Source organism: Mesoplodon densirostris, chromosome 3 (genome assembly GCF_025265405.1).
Source record: "Mesoplodon densirostris isolate mMesDen1 chromosome 3, mMesDen1 primary haplotype, whole genome shotgun sequence".
NCBI classification, from domain to species: Eukaryota; Metazoa; Chordata; class Mammalia; order Artiodactyla; family Ziphiidae; genus Mesoplodon; species Mesoplodon densirostris.
The window spans coordinates 108,009,941-108,034,329 of NC_082663.1; positions in this window are offsets into that span (position 1 = coordinate 108,009,941).

Here is a 24,389-nt window from a genome sequence, read left to right on the forward strand (position 1 = left end):
AGTGGCCAGGAAGGATCTTGTCATTAGGTTGAGACAAATGAAAAACCAGGCCTCTTTCTCCAACTGGGTCTGGAGCAGCTGAGGGGGAAACATCACTGAGGCTCTGAGCGGCCATCAGTAGAGCAGTCGCTGGGCTCCGCCCCTGTGTGCGTATGACAGAGGCGGGACCCTGAGGGCCAGGGCGCCTCCCAGCAGCTGCCCTGTCTGCAGTTTGGATGGCTCTTGCTTCCCTTTGTCCCATGTCAGTTTTTTCTCCTCCCCCATCTAACACTCTCACCATCCCCCTTTCCTTTCTTTACTTGTCAGTGTTTACCCTCTGCTCAAAACACTTGACTGCAATCACCTCCCATCCACCTAGCAGATCCCCTCAAGTCCCAACTCTATAGTGTGGCCCCCTCTCTGTAGCATGTAATGCAGTAATGGCCATCAGCTATTGAGGGCTTATCATGTGCTTTTTATCTTGCTTAGGTGTTCCAGCCATCTTTGAGGTGCCGTGCTAATCAGGACAGGCTGAAGCTTGCAATAAGCAGTCGCAGAATTCAGCGAGACTGTTTGTTTCCCGCTCTTGTGCAGAATCTGGAGCACAAATTCCTGGCTGGCAGCACCTCCTGTGGCACTCACTTTTAAGCTGTGAGCACTGGGTTCCATGCCCATCCTGGAGTTTTGGTGTAGAAGGCAGAGAGGATGTGGAGGATCGCAAGGATGTTTTAGGGAGACCTCTGAGTGGTACCCCCCTACCCCCACCATCTTCTCTGGGCCACCAGTCTGACATATGGTCCTTCTTAGCTGCAGGGGAACCAAGAAATGCAGGATGAAGACAAAACTGCATGGTGGATGCATCATGGTCGCTTCGACAGGTGGGTGCTTTCATCTCCTCCACATAGGGAAATTGAGGCTCAAAGATTCCGAATCAGCAGCTAATACATGGGGAACCCCAATTCCAGCCCTGTAAATCTGACTCCAGAACTACACTCTTCACCTTGTGTTATGATTTCTGTGACCCTCTCCTAATAAAAAGCTAGTCCCTCTTTTGTGCTAACACCTTACCTCTTACAAATCTTTACTTCCCCGATTACCACATGGCTGCACCTGTTGTACCAGACTACACATGCCCCAGGGAGAAGGAAAACTCTTTTTCATAACAGTATCGTCAGCAGAGAGCACTGGGCCTGGGACCCAGTGGGGCTCAATAAAAGCTTCATGAATGAGGAATAGCTTTGTTTCATGTGTGAGTCCTCGAATGGGCCTCTGAGGCACTTCATAGTGACTGGATTGCTTCACTCTACAACTTCACTACGTGATTGTCAAGGAGTCTGGATTATTGTAGCAATCACCCCCATGTAGCTATTTTGAACCCAGCCATAAGACTGATCCTTTAAAAACATGTCACAGGTATCTTTCTGATGCCCCATCTCTCCAATGACAAAACTGAAACTGTACCCAGATCTCTGTTTCTTAAAGCATACGCTAATAAAAGAAACCAGGGCTCCTTAGAGAAATGGCTGATTTGAGGGTTGGGACAGGAAAAATATAAGATGAACCTGGAGCATCTTAGAGTAAGTATCAGGAGATGAAGATATGCTAAAAACAAAACAAAATAAAAAGCAGGGCATGTCAAATGGACACAGGAGCCAATGTGAAAGACTTCCCAATGTCCAAAGCCAGAACTATTGGAGAAACAAAATAAATAACAATAGTATCAGATTACCATCCAAAGAACAAAATGATTGTCCGTGAGTTTATACTAATATAAATAAATGAATAAGGGAGAAGGCACAGAAGAATTCCTTACAGAAGAATTCCAAATATTAAACATAGAAGGAATTAAGGAAATAGAAAATCACCATTAAAGCACCACTTGTTACAGTCAAGGTCCACTGATAGATGCTAATATTAGTGGGCAAAACTTTGAGAGAAGCAGGATTTTTTTTTTTTTTTTTTTTGCGGTACGCGGGCCTCTCACTGTTGTGGCTTCTCCCGTTGCGGAGCACAGGCTCCAGACGCGCAGGCTCAGCGGCCCTGGCTCACGGGCCCAACCGCTCCGCAGCAGGTGGGATCTTCCCAGACTGGGGCACAAACCCACATCCCCTGCATCGGCAGGCGGACTCCCAACCACTGCGCCACCAGGGAAGCCCCAAAGCAGGATGTTTTCATTGCTTCAAAGTACCTCCTCCAAAATACTCATTGCAGGAATACCAGGAAGTTATCTGGGTTTGGTTCCAAACCACTGCAAAATACAGCAAATATTGCAATAAAGCAAGGCACACGAATGTTTTGGTTTCCCAGTACATAGGAAATTTAGTGTACACTATGCTGTAGTATATTAAGTGTGCAATAGTATTATGTCTAAAAACTGTACATTCATTAATTAAAAAAATACTTTATTGCTAAAAAATGCTAACCATCATCTGAGCCTTCAGCTAGTCATAATCTTTTATGCTGGTGGAGGCTCTTGCCTCAATATTGATGGCTACTGACTGATCAGGGTGCTGGTTGCTGAAGGCTGGGGTGCCTGCAGCAATTTCTTAAAATAATACAACAATAAGGTTTGCTGTATCAATGGACTCTTGCTTTCACTTGAACACTTAGAGGCCGTTGTATGGTTATTAATTGGCCTAATTTCAATATTGTTGTGTCTCAAGGAATAGGAAGGACCAAGGAGAGGAAGAGATATGGGGAATGGCTGGTCAATGGAGCAGTCAGAAGTCACACAACATTTACCAATTAATTTTGCCATCTTATATGGGTGGAGTTCCTGGGGCCCCCAAACAATTACAATAGTAACATCAAAGGTCGCTAATCATAGATCACCATAATAAATATAATAATAATAAACATATTTGACAGGTTGTCAAAATTACCAAAATGTGACAGAGATATGAAGTGAGCAAATGTTGTTGGAAAAATGGTGCGCATAGACTTGCCAAATGCAGGGTTGCACAAATCTTTGATTTGTAAACAACACAATATCTGTGAAGCGCAATAAAATGAGGTATGCCTGTAATTACTGAGGTGGTTTTAAGATACAACCACAAATTCTCTGATGCTCCTCACTCCAGGATGTGGAAGTTATTTCTCCTCTTCCTGAGAGTGGACTAGACTTTTGATTCATTTCTAATGAATATAATATGAAAAGGGGAAAATAACTAAATTTGCAGCAGAGAAACCTGGCAGACATCACTCGGATCAAGTGATCAAAGTTAACAACCCCAGTAGTAGACCATGGTGACATCGTGCTCCCCATGATATATGATGAGAAGGTCACTTCATTTTTGTCGTCTTTCTCCCCCAAACCCATAACCCACATTGTGAGAAAACATCAGACAAACCCAGATTAAGAGACATTTTACAAATACCTGACTAGTACTCTTCAAAACCACCAAGGTCACAAAAAACAAGAATGAGAAGCCGTCACCGATTGGAGGAGAGTAAGGAGAGATGATGACTAAGCCCAGCATGGAGTCCCGAGACAGGAAAAGGACATTAGTGGGAAAACCGTGAAATATGAATAAAGTCTGAAGTTTAGGTATAGTTTTTTTTTTTTTTTTTTGCGGTACGCTGGCCTCTCACTGTTATGGCTTCTCCCGTTGCGGAGCACAGGCTCCAGACATGCAGGCTCAGCGGCCATGGCTCACGGGCCCAGCCGCTCCACGGCATGTGGGATCCTCCCGGACCAGGGCACAAACCCATGTCCCCTGCATTGGCAGGTGGACTCTCAACCACTGCGCCACCAGGGAAGCCCTAGGTATAGTTTTAAACCAACGCCGATTACTTAGTTTTGGTAAATGTGCCGTGGTTCTATAAGATGTTCACATGAATGGAGACTGAGTGAAAAGTATTTGGGAACTTTCTGGATTATCATGGCAATTATTCTATAAATCGAAAATTATTTTAAAATAAAAGGTTTCTAAAAACACTGAAGAAAAAAAACCTCTCCGTTTTACACTGAGTCAAATCTAAAGTCCTTTTCAATAGCCTAACAAGTCTGACATGATGCTCACCATCCCCCCTCTGTCCTTCTCTCCTCTCGTTCCCTCCCCACCTCAGGCAGCTTCAGCTCTTGTTCCTCAGACACTCCCAGCCTGCTCCCACCTCCGGGCCTTGGTGCTTATTGTTCCCTTTGGTGGGAAAGCTTCCCCCGAAATATCTTCATGGCTAGTTCCCTAATCTCTTGGAGATCTTTACTCGGATGTCTCCTAATCATGAGACGTTCTCTGATCCGTCTGTGTAAAAGGCCACACATGTCCGGCATACCCCATACCCTCCCCTGCTTTGCTTTTCTCTGTTGCTCTTAGCATCATCTGCCACTTTAATATATTTTGTTTATTTTTCCTTATTCTCCCTTGTGGTAGGCAGAATAATGGCCCCCAAAGATGTCCAGGTTCTAATCCCTGCAACCTATGACTATGTTGTCACACAGCAAAGGGGAAATTAAGGTTGTAGATGGAGCTAAGGTTGTTAATCATCGGGCCTTGAGATGGGGAGGTTATCCTGGATTATCTGGGTGGCTCAATATAATCACAAGGGTCTTTACAAGAGGAAGAGGGAGGCAGAATGTAAATTGGAGGGATTTGCTATAAGAATGACTCAATCCTCTATTGCTGGTTTTGGACAATGAAGGGAGCTGTGAGTCAAGGCCTGTGGCAGCCTCTAGATGCTGAAAAAGATGAGAAAACTCTTTCTTAGGGCCTTTAGAAAATTGTAGCCCTGCTGACACTTTGTTTTTAGCCCATTGGGACCCACGTTGGATTTCTGCTTTAAAGAACTATAAGAGGAGTATTAAAAAACTCTTAGAGGAAAACATAGGTAAGACACTCTTTGGCATAAAGCACAGCAATATCTTTTTGGATCTGTCTCCTAGAGTAAAACAATAAAAACAAAAATAAAACAAATGGGACCTAATTAAACTTGAAAGCTTTTGCACAGCAAAGGAAACCATAAACAAAATGCAAAGACAACCTATAGAATGGGAGAAAATATTTGCAAATGATGTGATCGACAAGGGCTTCAGGTCCAAAATATGCGAACAGCTCATGCAGCTCAATATCAAAATGGGTAGAAGACCTAAACAGAAATTTCTCGAAAGAAGACATACAAATGGCCAAAAGGCAAATGAAAATATGCTCAACATTGCTAATTATTAGGGAAATGCAAATCACAACTACAATGAGTTATCACCTCACACAAGTCAGAATGGCCATCATCAAAAAAATCTACAAACAATAAATGCTGGAGAGGGTGTGGAGAAAAGGGAACTCACCTACACTATTGGTAGAAATGTAAACTGGTACAGCCACTATGGAGAACAGTATGGAGGTTCCTTAAAAAACTAAAAATAGAGCTACCATATGATCCTGCAATCCCACTCCTGGGCATATATCCAGAGAAAACCATAATTCAAAAAGATACATGCACCCTGATGTTCATTGCAGCACTGTTTACAATTGCCAAGACATGGAAGCAACTTAAATGTCCATCAGCAGAGGAATGGATACAGAAGATGTGATACATATATACAATGGAATATTACTCAGCCATAAAAAAGAGTGAAATAATGCTATTTGCAGCAACATGGATGGACCTAGAGATGATCATACTAAGTGAAGCAAGCCAGAGAGAGAAAGATAAGTATCATAAGATATCACTTATATGTGGAATCTAAAAAAAAAAAAAAAAAAAAGAAAAGACACAAATGGACTTATTTCCAAAATAAAAAGAGACTCACAGACACAGCTGTGGAGAGGGATAAATTAGGAGGCTGGAATTAACATATACACACAATTATGTAAAAAATAGATAACCAGCAAGGACCTACTGTATAGCACAGAGAACTATACTTATTATTTTGTAATAACCTGTAAGGGAAAAGAATATGAGATAGTATATATATATATATGTTCATTGTGCTGTACAGCTGAAACTTAATACGATATTGTAAATCAACTATACATCAATAAAAACATTTAAAAAATAAATACGAATGATAAGATTAAAAATATGTTTTGTTTTAGGCTACTAAGTTTCTGGTAATTTGTTACAGCAGCATAGGAGACTGACTCATAGCATGAACGAAATCAATGACCCATTGTTAATGGCCATATGGCATCCTGGGCCTGACGAGTGCTGACATTTGGCCAATGTGGGAACTGCTGTACAAGGTGGGGACTTTTATCACACAATCTCCAGAGGTGATCAGCAAGTCAGTCAAGTTCTGGGAGCACAGGGTGTGTCTGAGGGTGTGCTGAGTGGGGCCGAGTGAGGAGGGACAGTACTATTGTGTTGAGTTCCTGCCATTCACTCAGAGATGTCACAGGAATGATCCATATCTTTGGGGTAAATGCTGTGAGTCAGGCCTTTACCATTTCTTGTGTTCAAGATTCCAGGTTTCTAGGTGGACTTGGACAACATTTGCAGGCACTTTGCCTGAGTGCCTGGCACCACCCTGTCTGCTATAGAGAGAAAACGGTCATCAGAGCATCCTGCAGGTTTAGGTTTAAGGCTGACTCTGAGGCATTAAAGAAATCTTACAAGAAGTTGATTTATGAAAGCAGTGCAAGCACGTCTCTTATTTTTACTTAGAGTCCTTCTCAACTAGAGTCAGAACTTTGAGGGGTTATAGATTGATGGGTGAATTTGCTTGTTTTTATTATGTAGAATAACAGAAGAGCCAGAAGCAATATAACCAAAATACAAGAGCTTTATAAATAAAATATGAATAATAGATACTTGAAAGATAATGTCCCCAAGCACTTTAGAAATGATGAAAGTGCCCTAGAAATTTTTAGATGAATGGCTGTAAATTCATTTTGGAGTGGGCTTTGGTTGTTAAATTTCCTTTTCTGAGTTAGTCAGCAAAAGTTCTAACTAGATATAAAACACAAATTGAGCACCAGGCGCATCCACCATAAAGTGTTCATTGATGTATTTAATGTAGTTATAATCATGGTGTAGCAGTAGAAGACTTTGGTTAGCATGTGACAAGAAAACCCAACTCAGCTTGGTTAAAATGGTAATAGGAATTTACTGGCTTATATAACCATAAAGTCCCGAGGTAAGGCAGGCTTCAGCAAAGTTGATCCAGAAGTTTACAATGTCACCAGGACTGTGCTTTTGTTCCTTGTAGTTCTTTCAATGCTACTCTCCAAGTTTGTTGGCTTTTTCTTGGACTGGCTTCTCTCACCACTACTGGTTCCCAGAGGGGTCAGCATCCCTACTCACATACGGTGGCAGAGCCACCCTGAAAAAAATCCCATCCCTGGGAAATTGAGTTGATGACAGCAGAGCAGAGGTCCCCAAACAAGGCCTGCAGGCAAAATCCAGCCAGCTTCCTGATTTTATAAATAAAGTTTTACTGGATCACAGCCACGCCCATTCACTTATACATTGCTCATGGCTGCTCTCACACTACAAGTGTAGAGCTGCGTAGTTAGCACAGAGACCTCCTATCACGCAAAGCCTAAAATATTTACTATCTGGCCCTTGACAGAAGAAGTTTGCTGACCTCTGAAGCACAGTCATAGGGAATAACTCTTTGAGATAACACTCAGCCCAGAAGCTGTTCTCTTCTCACCAATAGCAGTTAATTCATTCTATTTCTCTTTTCTTGTTCCCATGAAGAACAAATGGAACATTTTTCTCAGGCAAATACAGTAAGCAGTTTTCAAGTCATGAGTCAGACTTCCTGAAGTTTTAAGATTTACATGGATCCTCATAATAGCTAATGGTTCCAACAATAGCTATAGTTAGGAGAAATGGAATCATTGAGGACCATACTGTAAATTAATACTAATAGCACCACAAGAGGCCAGATTCTGTACAACACCCTCCCTAAATTAACCTCTCACAAAATCTTGTGACGTGTGTCCTATAATCATGCCTGCAGATGAGGGACCGAGAGATCAAGAAGTGTCCCTGGTTTACACAGCTGGTAAGTGGCGTGGCTATAACTGAAAGCCAGCCTGTGGGACTCTGGAGTCCACAGTGCTGACTGGTCTTGGAGGCTGCCTCTCTGAACTGCAATTCACACTGAGCAAATGCAGACAGAGGCTAAGAATTACCTGTTAACACACAACATGAAAATTGTGAGATGTTAAAAGAGAGCAGGGCCCTTCACATGACCAGACCAGGAAACAAAACAGAGGAAGTCAGGGACAGAAAATAGACCTTTCCTTTAGCCGCCCCTCACTAAACGTTCAAGCAAGATCCTGATGAGGAGGGCTTTGGGAGGGAATGCCTCAACCACATCAGTGTCAGACAGAATGAGTTTCCTGGAATATGCTCCCCAGAAGTTGCTCCATGGAAAAATGGTGCTGGGGTCAACTCATTTGTGGGAATACAGCATCCACTAACCCACTCAAGGAGATTCCCAGTGCAGACATTAGGAAACTTTCTGATAAGCTAGAGTAAGGAAACCTGTTTGCCATTTGCTTAACCCAGGACTTACTGAATTTATCTGACCACCAAACACTCTTTTGGGTATATATGAGGTCTATAAATATCCCAAAGAATAAACTTTTTTTTAATTGAAATATAGTTGATTTACAATATTGTGTTAGATTCGGGTGTGCAGCAACGCGATTCGGTTATACATATATATATGTATATATCTATATTCTTTTTTCAACTCCTTTCCATTTATAGCTCGTTACAAGATATTGTATATAGACTAAACAGACTCACAGACATAGAAAACAAACTTATGGCTACCAAAGGGGAAGGGGGGAGGGATAAATTGGGAGTATGGGATTAGTAGAGGCATGGTACCAAAGAACAAACTTTTGATCCATTTTGTTCTATAATTTAAATGCATCATTTAAATGCTTAATAATATGAGTTATTCCATAGTCCATAATGTGAAACCATTGCTTCTCAAGTTATCTTTTTTGGTTGTCTTTTTATAATCTTAGTAAAAGGGCCCTCCCAAGGTAATTAAAATAGGATTCTGAAGCAGATGGATTTCTGGGGGCCAGATGGACTGACCCAGCCAACCAGGTGAGCTTCCTTGCCAAAGGGTGCTGTGTAAGACCAGCTCATGGAAAGGCCTGCAATATTAGGTTCACCCATTACAATGGAGCCGTCATAAATAGTATTGTTATAATATACTGATATATGAAAGGGCTAAATTGTGCAGGATAACTAAGTAGGAAATCAGAATACAGGAAAAAAAAAACTGCAAATAGTACAAGCGATAAATTCAAAGGAATTTAAAGACTGAAGCTACTGGCATGGCAGGGACTATTGCTAACAGGGGAGTGTGCATGGGAGGACTGAACGGCTGAGTTGGAGCTTAAAGGGTCTAGTGGACATGGGCGGGGCAGGGCAGGAGGAGAAGTTCGGGTGGGGCTCAGACCAGCAGGAACAGAGGTAGCCTGGATGGACACAGAGCTGGAGGCTTGGAGTGGGTGGAGGGTGTTGGCTGTGGTTGGTGAGATCTAAGAGGTAAAGCAGCCCATTGCGTGGACGACCCTGAAAACCTGGCACAGGAGTGTGGCTTTAATTCAGCTGATAACATTGTAGGTTTCCAAACATGATCAAAGTATGCGTTGTTTGACATAGATCTTGGGGGCTGCAGCATAAAAACGGATTGGGAGCTAGGAAGCTGAAAGAGGAAGTAGCATTCCCTTATGACAGAGGAGAAAGAGACTGTTAAGGACTGTTTAATCTAGTTTCATGCTTCCAAGGGGGAAAATTTCTAAATTACCAAAGTTAAAGTCATTGATTTTATTTTGCATATATCTGTCCATAGGCACTGATTCTGTAAGCAACTGTAATGGACCCGACCCATTGTTTAATCACTGTCTTAATTCGGAAGATGATTTGCTTGCTGTCTTTGAAAATAACGTGTATGTCAAGGGACTATAACCATATACATTATTTGTTTATAACAACGTCAGAAATGACTGTACGTTTTGGGAGCATTTCGTCCTGGATGCAATGCGGTGGGGCCTGTGTGAGGTGGTGGCCGTGCTCAGTGGTCACTGCAAGGATGCCTGATGGAAGCCCTGGTGTCCCACTGAGGGGAAGAGCAGGAGAGGGGCAGGAGTGGACCCTCATCTGTCTGGCTCATAAGCACGTGCAGGTTAGGGTTAATTGCTCTTGCCAGGCTTGGGCCATTTCAGTGACTTTTCCTTCTCAAGGGCAGAGCCTCAAACGCCATCATCTCATTTTGTGACCCTGTCTCATGCCACCCAAATCGTGGGCATCGAGTCCTGCTTTAAGGTCCGGTCCAAGTCAGTAACATATTTTAAAGAAACTTCTGCTTTCCACAGGTTTGAAACATAATGTGAGTCCTTACTGAAGTCTTTTGAGGGGGGATTGCATCTTATAATGTATAAATGAACTGCCTTGAAACCTCTCTGCCTGTTCAGCTCCATGAAGCCCCACGTTGCCCAGCAGTGGTTTCCTCCAATCCTCTTCCCACCATCTCTATAAGTCTTCACGACCCTCTGGCTTTCTTTTCATTGCTTTTGATTCTTAGGCTTGTTTCCTCCTTTCTCTGTTGCTTCTGAAAGTTTTCCTTTTCAGAGAGCCCAAGCTTTTTCTTTCTCTCTTTTTTCTAAATTTACATTAAAAAAATGTAGCATCTCTAAGTATTTTTCTTCAATTTTACCCACTACACCACCCAGGAGACAAAGGCTGGGAAGTTGAGAAATTCAACTGAAGGATCTTTCTTAGAAAGTGGAGGAGAGTAGAAGATGGTGAAAACTATGTTTGCATAATATTGTACCTGCCTCACAAACAGGTGGGGGGTGACCCATATCACTAAGAGGCTGGGACTTTTTAATCCAGATTATCTGCTGATTAACTCAGGCAAAGATGATCTCTGGAAAGTAGAAAGCTGATTACTGCTAGCAAATAAATGGACTCTAAACCCTAGTAGATGCCTAAAGAAAACACTGGCTTCAAATGAGTTGGCTCCTTTGCTGAAGTTTTCTGCCACTTAGAAGCAAGTGTTTGGACACCCTGATTTATAAGATGAAAAGACTTGCGCACCAGGCCGGGGGCCCTGAATGTTGAGCGAGGCCACCTTGCTTCCCGTGTTGTAGTTTTGTTTTGTTTTGTTTTGTTTTTGCGGTACGTAGGCCTCTCACTGTTGTGGCCTCTCCCGCTGCGGAGCACAGGCTCCGGACGCGCAGGCTCAGTGGCCATGGCTCACGGGCCCAGCCGCTCCGCAGCATGTGGGATCCTCCTGGACTGGGGCACGAACCCGTGTCCCCTGCATCGGCAGGCGGACTCTCAACCACTGTGCCACCAGGGAAGCCCCGTGGTTGTAGTTTTATATAAACCATTTCAGAAATTTCTGGGTGTTATTTGAAGGCTGAAATGATGACTTGCCAGCCTCATGTTCTCTAGTGGTTATCATCAGCAAACCCAGAGTATTACTATAGCAGGCATCCGGGTCAGGTCCTGTGTTAGTGTTATGACAGTTAGAGATGGCTGGGTGTGGTCTCACTTCTGGAAACGTCTATGGGGTTTCCTTCGGGTTTCCAGGCATCTGTAGGGAAATCTTTCTTTCCTGTTCTTCCTTGCATCTGTGGATCTGTTTTCCTTTACACTTTCCTTGTCCTTCTATCTGTCTCACAGTTATACATACTCCTGGCTATATGTATGGGTATCTTCTCTATTATAGAGCTTTGCCCCAACTTGTCTTTGTGGTTTCTTCCGGAATTCCTTGAGCACAGAGTAGTATTCTTCCCTTTAGCCATAAAAGATGGGCTGTAAGGCTGGCATTGCAAGTCTACAAAAAGGATTTCGGCAGTTTATGCTAACATATTTAAGGAACAAGAAACAACTAATGGGAAGGGATTAACTATATATTAAAATTATTCCCCAGGCTTCCCTGGTGGCTCAGTGGTTTAGAGTCTGCCTGCCGATGCAGGGGACACTGGTTCATGCCCCAGTCCGGGAAGATCCCACATGCTACGGAGAGGCTGGGCCCGTGAGCCATGGCCCCTGAGCCTGCGGGTCTGGAGACTGTGCTCTGCAATGGGAGAGGCCACAACAGTGAGTGGCCCGCGTACCACAAAAAAAAAAAAAAAAAAAAAATTCCCAGATGCCAGAGAGATTAGATTGAGGACATATATTTTAATTGAAAGTCAATCATGATGACCAGTAAGGCTATGACTCCTTCCTACTCTAACCAATAATTTGAATTTATGAAAAAGGCAAATTTTATAAGGATATCAGTATCTTGAAGAGTGGTGTGCTTTTACAGTCAGAAGGAGCTTTAAAAATTACCTTGAGCAGCTCCCTGACTTTGAGGATAAAGACCCAAGGCCTACAACAATGGAATAACTTGTTCAAGGTTCTTCTGGCCAGTGGCTAGAACTTCTTTTGTTGGGGATCTAACATGTGCCAGATGTTATTCTAGGTCCCAGATAAGCCAGAGACAAGGTCAAGGTCGCTGCCTTCTTGGGGTTTAAACATCAGAGGGGGAGGCAGATCATAACAAAGGAGCAAGAGCATTTTAAACTGCGATGACTCCTTTGACATTATCAAAGGAGGGATACGATAGAGAGATGGAAAGAGGTTCTGAAGACAAGATACTGGTGCTGAGGCCTCAGTGGCGAGAAGCACCAGTTCAGTAAAGTGGTGTAAATCTAAATGTGTGGGACGCCACAGCACTCCAAATGCTTCCAAAGAAAACACCTTCATCAGTTCCATGGAGAGTCTGTCATCTCCTGACAATGCTCCCAGAAAGGTAAGTAAAAGCCATATTAAGGATATTCTATAAATAAGCATCATGTAACAAAACCTACCATATACAGCAACAGTCTTAGAGCCCTGAAAAATTTAATTTACATAGCATCCAGTCCCTGCCTTCGAGGAGTTTATAGCCTGCTCAACAGCTTCTCATTACAAAAGCAACCTCCTGGGCCTTGACAATTGCTCTGAAATCTATCCAGGCTGAAGGAAGGGAGACAGCTAATTTGACTTAAACAGGGTCTGGTCAAGATCCTGTCCTCTTCTAAAAAGAGCTCTTAGTCATTGTACCCAGGGCTTTGGTTTTATATTTTGTCTACCACACATATCGGTGTTTAATTATATTATTACACTTACACAGTATTAAAAAAGTCAACATATATATTCATAATATTGACTGTAAGACTTATACTAATCATTGGAAATAAAAGAGGAGAGCCAGTAAAATTTCAATGAGCAACTGCCAATGTTGCAAAGCATTGTTTTCTTTTTTTAAAAATAAATTTATCTATTTATTATTTATTTATTTTTGGCTGCCTTGGGTCTTTGTTGCTGCTCATGGGCTTTCTCTAGTTGTGGCGAGCGGGGGGTACTCTTTGTTGCGGTGCTTGGGCTTCTCATTGTGGTGGCTTCTCTTGTTGCAGAGTACAGGCTCTAGGCACACTTGCTTCAGTAGTTGTGGCACGCAGGCTCAGTAGTTGTGGCACATGGGCTTAGTTGCTCCGCGGCACGTGGGATCTTCCCGGACCAGGGCTCAAACCCATGTCCCCTGCATTGGCAGGCGGATTCTTAACCACTGCACCACCAGGGAAGTCCCTGTTTTCTTTTCCAAAATAAAATTTAGCTAAATATATTGGGATTGAATGTGAAAATTCAAGCTTCAACTTGATCAGTATTCTTTAGCCTGTGATCACCTAAGGAGCCACTATATGATGGATTAATATATATTTAGTGCCGATAATAGAAAATACATTTTGTTGAAAATATTATCTCCATGCCTATTTTCAGAGACAATTTCTCCCAGACTATATGGGCTTCACATTATGATTGAAGAGAGAAAAATAGAAGCCTTAGATAGTGGTATTTAAAGTTTGGAGAAGAGGGCTAGTCTAAGACAGGGAATTTTTTTTTAAAGCAGGTTTAACAGAGATGTTGGGATTCTTTAAGACATTTCCAGAGGATCTTTACAATGGTTATAAAATTGTTTTCAGTCTCATTGCAATAACATTCCATAAATTGTTGAAGGGGCTGGGATGACTCTAAAGTATCTAGAAGAGTTTCATAGCCTCAAAAATGTGAAAAATCTATGTGGCCTATTCTTCCCCCAGGAAGTGCGGGCTTATGTCCAGTCACAATGCGAGAGCCAGAGTCGGGTGCACTGTTTGCTACTCAAGAACTTGACAATACAAGGCAATTTGATTGTCATAAAGCATAGAATTTCTCAGAAAGTGTGAGTGATGGAAGGGTGGGAAAGTGAATGTGCACCCTTCCTGGAGTATAATAGGACCTCAAAGGCTTCTCTGTGGTTTCCATTGAGCTTCCAATCCAGGAATAAAACATGAGGTGCCAAGGATGTTATTTCCCATGTGCAGGCGTGTTAAGGAGATGGCAGAAGCTCTGTGAAACTGATCAAGGGTTCACAGATGTTTTCTTTGGATTCAGTTTGCAGTGCTGTGGGATTCTCTACTCTCTTTCTCTCTCACCCCAAGTCTGGCTATGGAGAGAGGGAGAATGTCACCCTTGGGCCAAGGGAGAAGAGCTTCAGGGGGTCACTCAGACAGCTAACCTTTTGTCTGCCACACTCCATCCCCAGGCTTGAGTCCACAGCAGGGTCAGCCTGGAGTTAGCAGAGCAAAGGCAGGTGCACCTCTCTGGGGGCAAACAAGATGGCAGGGCAAAAGCGATTGTTTTCCATGGCTCTGATGTGGGTCTCACATGGGAGAGCCAGCTTGTCCACGAGGATAGTCTGGAGCGGGGAAAGGACCCCTCAGAGGCAGACACTCCTGAAGCTCAGAGGCTGAGGGGGTGTAAGCGGCTAGCCAGAACAGAGGCATTGCCTGTTCAAGGGCACTGTGGCCCGAGGCCGCAGCTGGGTTCTCTGAGGAACCTGCGCAAGTGCTTCACACAAATAAAAGGCAACCTCAGACATCCCCCATGCCCAAAGGGCACTGGCACCAATTTAATCTGTACCTTTTCTCCCTAAACACTATCCCTGGGCCTAGTCACAGGGAGGGTCAGAAATAGAAACTGGTGGGGGAGGAGAGATGACAGGAGGTTAGAGGCCAGTGGTTTGCTTTTCCCCTTCCTCATGGCAGAACTCCAGCGGGGAGCAGACCTGGATGGAGTGATGGGGAGAGGACATCTTTTAACTTTAAATGAGTTTGGAGTTTTGTTACTCTACCAGAACAGACTGAACTCTGTAATTGTCAACAGGAGTGGACGGGATAATGCTTAAAGGTGACCAGAGAAGTTTTCTCATCTGAGCATCATCAGAAACCAGAGACATCCCTAAGATTTCACTTCAGGGTCAGGAGAGAACAGATGAGGCCATTTACCAGGCAGAGAAAAATAAAATGAAACTGGTTTCTAAATCAATTAATTAGCTGCTTTCCTGACTTGAACACACATTGAGATTATGTGGCTTTTGGGTTCCAAGGAAAAGGTCAAATGCTGATGACCAGAGACGGTATTTGCTCTACTGGCATGCTCTCTGAGACAGTGTCTGTAAAGTGCTTAGAACAGCACAAGCCCTCCATAAACAGTAGCATTATTATGCTAGTTATCTTTAATTATTATTACAGGGATCTGATTTAAGACATATCCAACTAAACTCTCAGTACATCTCAACCAGCAGGTTAAGAAGTAGGGGTAGTTCCAGGCCTCAGTAGAGGGCGCTCTAAACCCATCTCTCTGCAGGCCAAGGGGTGGCAGGCGCTCTACTGCTGCACCTTCCCTGGGAAAATGATTTAAGTGATGCATCGGATTCCGGGGAAGTACCATGGCAGAGGTATCAGGTCATCCTAACTCGGAATCTAGGCTCCAGAGTCAGTAAAGGGACAAATTATTAACTTATCTGTACTTCAACTTTCTCAAGTTTAAAAATCCAAAAATAACATGTACCTACTATGGGGGGGATTAATACCTACTTAACTGGGCTGTTGTGTGCGTAATGGATATTCCATTTGTTTGCCTCCTTCTTCCCAGTTCACCTGGCCATGTTCCTCTTTTTTAATTCTTAAAACCCCTCTATGGAAGCCCAGCTTCCTTAAACTTTCCTGCTCTGTGCCCTGTTTCCTCCACTTATGTGGGAAAGTAGCCTAATAAATGAATGTCTACTAAGGTAGAAATAAAAGATCATTGCTTAGACTGGAGATTACTTTCTAAAAGAGAAATTTGGAAGGCAGAAAGCAGAGAAGAAATCTCAGACCCTGAACTTTCACACTTGTGACAACCTGATGGGAAAGGTTGAGGGTTGGAAGGACCACATGAGGCACCCCCCAGCAGGCTGGGGCTCCCCTGTGACCTTTTTCCCAAGTGGGCATCCGACTCTTACAGCCACTGACTGGCGCCTGCTCTGCATGCCTCTGTGCCCAGCTCTAAGCTTGAAACTTTGCAACAGAATCACACTGGTCTTTGTTAATCCAAGAGAAAGGTATGTTACTCAAGAGAGGTGGCTTCTCAAACCCCAAGCCAGACAGACTTCAAAGTAGCCATTCATCTCAGACATACCCCCCTGAGAAGACGGTGATAAATACAAGCGTGGGTGAAAAAAAAGATGAAAACTTTGCAAAGAGGAGAAGAGGGCACAAAAAGATGAAAAGTCCCCAAATTTAAATGCTCGAGGTTGTCCTTGAACTCTTTATCTTTCTTCCTTGTGAGTTAATACTCATTTCTGTCAGATCAGCACACAAGCTACTTTCCACAAATCTGCCAGGTACTCAACCAGCGTCAAGAGGTCACAGCCTAATTCCTGTCCACATCCTTTAATCTGGAGCTGGCAAGTGTTTGTGGGGACTTAACTTTAATTAATTGACTCCTTAGGAATAGAGCTGACAGTTTCCCTTTTATGGATTTTAGACAGTTGAATTATTTTCCTCAGAGAAACTCGCAGTGCTCTAAATCCCTGGGTCTGTGGAGGAAGCTACCACAAAACAGATGTCTTCTCTCAGAGGGTGGCTTTCTTCACCACCAAACACAAGGTTATTCATCCTTGCTAGACAACGTAGGGTTTTTTTTTTGCGGTACGCGGGCCTCTCACTGTTGTGGCCTCTCCCGTTGCGGAGCACAGGCTCCGGACGCGCAGGCTCAGCGGCCATGGCTCACGGGCCCAGCCGCTCCGCGGCATGTGGGATCTTCCTGGACCGGGGCACGAACCCGTGTCCGCTGCATCGGCAGGCGGACTCTCAACCACTGCGCCACCAGGGAAGCCCGACAATGTAGGTTTTAAAGGATAGCCAAAGGGATATTCGGTGATGAAACCGAGGAGAAATAAAAATATTATAACCGAGCCATGCCCCCTGAACATTCCTCCTCCTCTTCTTCAGGCAACTTTCTGGTGACTCCCCAGCTCAACACATTGAGTTTCGGTGCGTGACTCAGTCCTGCTGAAGAAACCTCAGCGCCTTCCCTCACCCTGCCCCATCTCAAACTCTCCTCAGAGGTTCTGAGCCCACAGTCATCTCTAACCCAGAAAGTACCTGTGACCTCATGCAGCAGGCAGGAGCTACAGAGGGAGGCTGAGCCACATTCACCTTGAGGTCCAGGCGTGTGCGAACATGTCTGCACAACAGCGGATGGACTGCCAGGCTCTGCTTCCGTGTCTGACCAGGGTACCCGCTAGGCAAGATGGTGCCCTGAAAGCAGTGAGTCATGCTGCAGGCATTGCACAAAGTGAGTTCTAGGGAAGCACAGACTGGAACTGTAATTGCCCCCAGGGGTGTTGACCTGTGTCCAAGGGAGGGGGCTAAAGTGAGATGGGGCAAAAGCTAAAGACCTTGAGATGAGGTGCCAGCCATCCAGGCCTTCAGAGTTGGCATTGATGGAAGACAGCTCCTTTAGCGGGCACAGCGCCTGCCTTGATGTGGCTTTGCTGGCAACTGCCAGTGGCCTTGCCGTATCTTAGTGCCCTGGCCACGTAGGAGCCGCAGTGGCAGCACTCTGGTGCCTGCCCACAGTGCCGTGCTTCTCGTGAGCATGGTCAACAATGACGGACAACAGGTTGCAGTTGGAAGTCAGCCATGATAAGAGACAGCTCCCCGGTGAGCAGCACTGATAGCTGTGAAGACTGTGAGAAGTGAAATCTGTGAACACTGAAAGAAGTACTTCAGGCAGCGTGTGCAGGCTGCCTCTGAGGATTCCCAGAAATATCCAGCTGTACTCTGAGAGTTTCCTGAGACCTAGTGGAGCTGAATCAGAGAAATACTATGTAATTGTACTGTTTTAAGGCTCTTGCTATCCCAGGTTGTTGTGTTATGGGAAACCAAGCATACGTGTATTAGGATAGTGGATCTATATTTTGATTGTTGATGGTAGGCCATGGGGATGAGACAGTCGGAATGCTGACTGAGAAGCATGCTAGGTAAGGAAATTACTGACGTTCCCTTCTCTCTGAGGTGGCTGGGCTATATCAGCAGCACCACTGGTCTGTGGATCCTGGCCTATCCCTATGTTTCTAGTAAAGCAGCACTGGGGACTCATTTTCCAAGGAGAGTGGACTAACTGAGCCATGGTAGTAAGTGGTGTTTGCATAGGGGGATACAATTCTGGGCAGAACATGTGTTAGATGACTGTATACCTCTGGTCCAGCTACTTGAGCATCATGGAATAGTAGTCTTGGGATGGTGACTAGGTTTTTGTGTAGGGCAGGGACCTGTGTCCCTAGAGAGCTATAGGGCTGAGAGCAACCTTAGCTGAACAAGACACCAATGCTTCTCTCCCCTGAATGGGGAGAAACTCCTATGAGGTTAGCACTGGCAGATGTGCTGTGGTCTCTTCAGTAGGCAAGGACTGCATTGGCACATTAGCAATAAAAACCTCTGCAGCTGAAGATCACTAACTACTTGCTGGACTGCTATAGACTGAATACTTGTATCTCCCCCAAATTCATATGTTGAAATTCTAATACCCAATGTGATAGTATTTGGAGGTGAGGGTTTTTGGGAGGTGATTAGTTTATGAGGATGGAACCCTCATGGATGGGATTAGTGCCCTTATAAAAAAGATTCCAGGGACTTTCCTGGTGGTGCAGTGGTTAAGAATCCACCTGCCAATGCAGGGGACATGGGTTTGAACCCTGGTCCGGGAAGATCCCACATGCTGCAGAGCAACTAAGCCTGTGCACCACAACTACAAAGCTTGTGCTGTGAGCCCACAAACCACAACTACTGAAGCCCACGTGCCCCAGAGCTCGCGCGCCACAACTATTGAGCCCGAGCATTCTAGGCCCTGCGTGCTGCAACTACTGAAGCCTGCACACCTAGAGCCTATGCTCCACAACAAGAGAAGCCACTGCAATGAGAAGCCCACGCACCGCAAAGAAGAGTAGGCCCTGCTTGCCGCAACTAGAGAAAGCCCGTGCCTAGCAACAAAGACTCAACGCAGCCAAAAAAATAAATAATTAAAAAAAAAGTATTAAAAAAACCTCCAGAGACCTCCTTCAACCCTTCCACCATATGAGAACACAGCGAGAAGAAGCCCCTCTATGAACCAGGAAGCAGGCTTTCACCAGACACCAAATATGCCAGAACCTTGATATTGGACTTCCCAGCTTCCTGGACCATGAGAAGTAAATGTTTGTTGTTTAAACCCAACAGTCTATGGTATTTTTGTTACAGTAACCTGAAAGGACTAAGACTCTGACCAAAGTGGGTATTCCATTTACTCATCTGAATGAGTAAAATGGACCTATTGGACTGAATAAGCACCTCTGAGTCTTGGAACTTCTTTTAGGAAGGAGGGCCCCAGAGATGGAAGAGATATTTTCCTCCATGGGTGGATTGAGGGATGAGAGTAACTTAGTTAGAATATTAAAAAGAATGGTACCTTACTACCTCACACCAGTCAGAATGGCCATCATTAAAATGTCTACAAATAACAAATGCTGGAGAGGGTGTGGAGAAAAGGGAACCCTCCTACACTATTGGTGGGAATGTAAATTGGTGTAGCCACTATGGAAAACAGTATGGAGGTTCCTCAAAAAAACTAAAAATAGAGCTATCATATGATCCAGCAATCCCACTCCTGGGCATGTACTTAGACAAAACTATAATTCAGAAAGATGCATGCACCCCAATGTTCATTGCAGCACTATTTACAATAGCCAGGTCATGGAAGTAACCTAAGTGTCCATCGACAGATGAATGGATAAAGAAGATGTGGTACATATATACAATGGAATACTATGCAGCCATAAAAGAGAGCAAAATAATGCCATTTGCAGCAATATGGATGGACCTAGAGATTAAGCAAAGTAAGTCGGAAAGAGAAAGACAAATGTTATATGATATCACTTATATGTGGAATCTAAAATATGCCACAAATGAACCTATCTACAAAACAGAAACAGACTCACAACCATAAGAGATCAGACTTGTGGTTGCCATGGGGGAGGGAGTTGGGGGAGGGATAGAGTGGGAAGTTGAGGTTAATAGATGCCAACTATTACATTTTAGGATGGACAAACAAAAAGTTCCTACTGTATAGCACAGGGAACCATATCCAGTCTCCTGGGATAAACCATAATGGAAAAGAATGTATATATGTGTAAAACTGAGTCACTTTGCTGTACAGCAGAAATTAGCACAACATCATAAATCAACTATATTTCAAAAAAAGAGAGAAAAGAATGGTACCTTATTTTGTTTTGCTGCTGGTGAAGCAGTACAGAACAATTCCATATGTCACTGCACAGATTGTTGAGAAGACAATAAATGTGTGTGTCCATTCTGACTGTCTTCAGAGCTGATGTAACGGCCTCAAGAGAACTTTGAAAAATTGGAGAAATCAGTAGTTCCTGCTGGGAGCTGTGCTCATGTAAAGATAGGGAAGAACCTGCAAACACAAGATAGACAAGTGAGAAAACAAGTTTGAAGCTTGTCTTCATGAATTAATTATAAAATGCCTGAAGTAGAAGATCAGCTCTGGTTTGAAAAAGAAAAATGTCCTGCGGTTTAAATCACTGAGCTGTCCGCATGCCGTCAGCCTCTGGCAATGATCTCTGAACTCAGCCTTTCTTTTCACAGTCTTTGTGAAATAATGAATCACTTCTCAAAGATGACGGGTAGATAAAATAAGAGATGAAACAACAAAAAAGAAAATAAAACATTTTCTTCCAGGAAAAATGGAGCTAGGCCCCTTCAAATATCATAGGCTTTGCTGTAAAAGGTTTTCTTTCTTAAATAGTTAAAGCATATATTTAATTAAGTTCTGCCACATGTCCAAGACCAAGATTTAAGAATGAGTTGTGGTCTTGTTTCAAGTGTTTCACTGCTAACGGAATGATTCATAATACAACGGCTTTATTTTTAACACACTCTCTTCTGAAACACTGTATAGTCAAAACTGCCAGAGGCCAAATTGATTTTGGTCAGGCAAATTATGTCCAGCAAGTGTCAGATGAACAAAGGATGCCTTAAAGACTATCAGGGAGACCATCTCAGTCTGCAGGTAATAATCAATTGATTAGAAACTTTTTTCATGTCATCATGAGGGTCAATGTATCTCTAATTATTATTGCTGTCTACTCGAAAACTAGGGAACTGTATACTGCAGAGCCTGACTTCACCTTCCTTTCCAATTGTAATTAACCTTTGAGGCCTGTTCAGGCTATCTTGAAACTGTCCTTCAAATGGAGATTTGTGTGTAGTAATTTATTGATGTAGACACTCAGGAATAATACCTATAAGGTAGTGAGGGAAGCGACTGACCAGAGGAAGAAGTTGAGCTGATACTGTTGCATCCAAGGCCTTAGCCTATCCCACAGGACCTCTGGAGCTATAAGGATCCTTCTGTGTTGCCTGAATTTAGGCAAAGGAGGCAAGGTCTCAGTATCCCACATTAATCGCTATTAGATGTGGGCTGTCCTCGGGGAGGGGCATACCGTGGGTGAGTCAGCTTCCTTTGGCTGAGGGCAATGCCTGGAAAGGGACGCAGCTGTGAGCCCTCAGGGCCAACATTCCTCTCATCTGGGGGAATGAGTTCCTTGGTTCTGGGATGGAGAGAGATGGAGGGAGAGTCTGGACGATACATACAGATCCACTGCAAGGTCCTTTATTGAAGAGGTCCCTTAAATAGAGAAGTTTTTTTCCTGTGATCTAATACCGTGTCTATAACACATTACTCCCAAACTTGCTGGCTTAAAACAACAGACGTAATTTAGTATTGCTGCTGGTTTCTGTGGGTCAGAAATTCCCAAGTGGCTGGGCTGGGAGTGGGTGTTCTGCTTGAGGTGTTTTGTGTGAATGCAGTCAGGTGGTGGCTGAAACAGCGGGGCTGGCCGGGCACTTCTCTCTCTTCCTGCTATCCTGGGGCCTCCCCTTGTGGTCTCTTTGTCTGTTTTTGGCCTCGTTTGGCCTTCCTCACAGCATGGCCACCTGGCACTTCTCACTGACTTGGAGGCTTAGGGCTCCGCAAGTGAGCATTGCAAGAGAGTCTGGAAGACACTGCATGGCGTCTTCTAACTTAGCCTCAGAAATCATGTGGCATCGGATCTTCCCCACTGGATTTGTCAGGGGCCCCCCTAGTCTCAAGGGGAAGAGACAGGGATCCCACCTCTTGATAGGGAATGACAAGATCTGTGAGAACACAGGATGGGACAGTTTTTGAAAATACAAAAGGCAGTAAAGCTAATATTTTCTGATGGTAATAAATCCAACGAAAAAAGTTTAAAAATAATGGTATAATTCAAATCCTTTGATTTCTAAAATTCTATATATATGCATATAAATTCAATTATTCAAGTATTATGGATCTGTATTAGCAATAAAACACTTGAAGTGTATAAGTTCAGCCCAGAATAGTCCATCACTTGTAAGGAACCAGACGTAGACAGATATCAAATCCATACTGTCTTCTATTAAATACTATATATGAGCGTACAAGAGACACTAGCTAAACAAAGTTATTCCTGTGTCACAAAAGCCAGCTAAATGAATAAATGAATTCTACATTAGTTTTCATTCATTATCAACATAAATTTTACATTTTGTAATGCATACAGCTCAATAGTCAATTCCCATTTTTGTGGCGGTGTTAGGACATCACGAGATCAGCACTCATGTTTTCAACACTTGGAACCTCAATTTTAGACCAATATTTAGCAACACTATTGGCTCCCATATTTTTACTTGGCCAAAGAAATGTGGTCCCCACCATGGGAATTTGGACCTCAAATTCAGTTCCAAAACTGACATAAACTTTGATATCAGGAAAATTATGTTAGTTCTAATTAGGATAGACTTTTGGATTCGTTTGGTCAATGCTAATAGGTTTGTTGCTCTGACGTTTATTTGATGTTTCCCAGGAGGAAAACACAAACACCTCTGTGTGATGTAATGTGAGAACCAAAACCCCGTCATCAGGCCTCAGAGTTTTGCTCTTTGGTGATGGGATTCAGACACTTTTCGCATCTCTGTCATTTCATCTGACCTCTCAGTGCCGTTCTAAGTGACTGGGATTATTACCGAACCCTGCTGGACAAACCTATTGAAGCAGCCACACAATCAGCGTTTGTCATGGGGGAACAATAAGATTTTTTTTAGGTTTGGAATCCACCAAATCATGCTTTTCAAAATGTCTCAATTGTTTTATTATAATATCTTTTGGTCTGGATAGGAAAGGCTGTTCAGTTTACAACATGTTGCTATCAAGTGTACAATTTGGATGATAATAAATGAGGTTCCAATCCTTTCATGATGCAGAGCACTTTTTAGCCATGCTTGGCAGTGTAATCAATGTTGTTTTCATGCCTTATAGATAAAAACACTTGAGCTTCCCTGGTGGCGCAGTGGTTGAGAGTCTGCCTGCCGATGCAGGGGACACGGGTTCATGCCCCGGTCCGGGAAGATTCCACATGCCGTGAAGCAGCTGGACCCGTGAGCCATGGCCGCTGAGCCTGCGCGTCTGGAGCCTGTGCTCCGCAACGGGAGAGGCCACAACAGTGAGAGGCCCGCATACAGCAAAAAACAAACAAACAAAAAAAGCACTTGATGGAATACTGCTGTTGCAGAATGCCATTGTATTTTGGTGCTTCCACCAAAAATGAACATGTCTAAAAACAACTTTCAAAAGAAATGATTAAAGCCTCAAAGATATAAAGTTATCTTAAAGTAGTTAAAGGATGGATAACTGTATGTTTTAAAGTATGTCCTAAATTTGGAGATATTAAAAGCAAAGAATTTTCATTGTTGGACACATATTACATATATTACTCTCTAGGGAGAAGCTTTTCAACTCTTTATCTCTCTGAAGCTAGAGGAACTGGTTAGGAGATAGGCTTGCATATTTGTTTGAAAACCTTCAGAAATATTCTCAGTTCAGTCTCTGTTTGGCCTCAAGTCAGGAGCTCTGACTGGTGTTGGTGTATTGTGTCTCAAAATGCGGAAACACAATAAAGGGTAAGGCTTGAGAACATTTTAAATTGCTGAATATTATCACAGGTGCAAAGAGTAGCATCGACACATATACACTAC